The sequence below is a fragment of the Mandrillus leucophaeus genome, unplaced genomic scaffold (assembly GCF_000951045.1).
Source record: "Mandrillus leucophaeus isolate KB7577 unplaced genomic scaffold, Mleu.le_1.0 Scaffold8, whole genome shotgun sequence".
Classification (NCBI taxonomy): domain Eukaryota; kingdom Metazoa; phylum Chordata; class Mammalia; order Primates; family Cercopithecidae; genus Mandrillus; species Mandrillus leucophaeus.
The window spans coordinates 5,148,833-5,150,360 of NW_012108696.1; the positions used below are offsets into that span (position 1 = coordinate 5,148,833).

Here is a 1,528-nt window from a genome sequence, read left to right on the forward strand (position 1 = left end):
GGAAACAGACCTGTATTGGACACATACATTTGGAAGCATCTATATAGAGATGGTTATTGATGCCAAGGCTTGGATGACACCATCTTGGAAAATATCATCAAAGATAACAAAGGAATGAGGGATGAGGGTTAGGATGGAGCTTTACTCTCTTACCCTGGCCTAAAATTAGAGAATCTCTCAGAGTTTCCCCCAAGTCCCCATCATTTTTCAGTGAAAATAGTATTTGGAGGTTCTTACCATAACAATCTGGAAAATTATACTCTATATAACCAGCCAGCCAGTTGAGGATAGGATGTGTTACCCAACAGCTACAGATGTAAGTTCCAATTTTATTTTTACAATGAGCTTCATACTTGCACTTTGCCAGCCCGGTCTCACATTCATTAATATCTGTGAATCAAGAGAAAGTGTTACTTTCATTTTCATAGAATTATACCATTTCCCTTGCCCATGAAATCTTTATTGCCCAACCATTGTCCATCAATGTTCTCCCTAAGTTAATTTATAAATCCAATGCAATTCCAATTTTAAAAAATCTACATGTGTATTTTATGAGGTGAGAGACAAATTGTTGCTATCATGCAGGTACAGCCAGAAAAAACTACAAGGTGGGAACCAGACATTAAGACAAAGTATAAAGCTGCAACTAAACAAAGAGGTACTGATGCATGCATAAATAAAAATAGACTAATGGAATAGACTAGGAGTCCAGACATAGACCCAAGTACCTATGGAGCTTTAGAACATGGTAAAGATGACATATCAAATCACTAGAATAAGGATGGAATGTTGTTTTTAATGTTGTTTTTAAGTCACACCATTTGCTAAATCAATTTAACACACATAGTGCATAGCAGGGTAATAAACAAAGGGTAAGTTAACACACTATTAGAAAAGCTTGAGAGAGATGAGGAAGGACCACACTACTAAAATCCTGGCCTGGCCGGGCATGGTGGCTCATGCCTGTAATCCCAGTACTTAGGGAGGCTGAGGCGGGTGGATCACATGAGGTCAGGAGTTCAAGACCAGCCTGGCCAACATGGTGAAACCCTGTCTCTACTAAAAATACAAAAATTGCTGGGCGTCATGGTGTGTGCCTGTAATCCTAGCTACTCAGGAGGCTGAAGCAGGAGAATCACTTGAAGCCGGGAGGCAGAGGCCGCAGTGAGTTGAGATCGCGCCATCGCACTCCAGTCTGGGTGACAGAGTAAGACTCTGACTCAAAAAAAAAGGCTAGGCGTGGTGGCTCACACCTGTCATCCCAGCACCTTGGGAGGCTGAAGCAGGCGGATCACAAGGTCAGGAAATCGAAACCATCCTGGCTAACACGGTGAAACCCCGTCTCTACTAAAAACACAAAAAATTAGCCGGGCATGGTGGTGGGCGCCTGTAGTCCTAGCTACTCGGGAGGCTGAGGCAGGAGAATGGCGTGAACCTGGGAGGCGGAGCTTACAGTGAGCCGAGATTGCGCCACTGCACTCCAGCCTGGGCGACAGAGCGAGACTCCATCTCAAAAAAAAAAAAAAAA

General features: G+C 43.3%; 1 pseudogene across 1 annotated transcript in view; it reads right to left on the reverse strand.

The window, feature by feature from the left end:
* The window catches only part of LOC105530128, a 56,785-nt pseudogene that overhangs the window by 51,046 nt on the left and 4,211 nt on the right, over positions 1-1,528 (reverse strand). Inside the window, exon 2 of the transcript XR_001004600.1 lies at positions 238-390. The product of XR_001004600.1 is annotated as a putative EGF-like module-containing mucin-like hormone receptor-like 4 (transcript). The remainder of the gene's footprint in view (positions 1-237; positions 391-1,528) is intronic.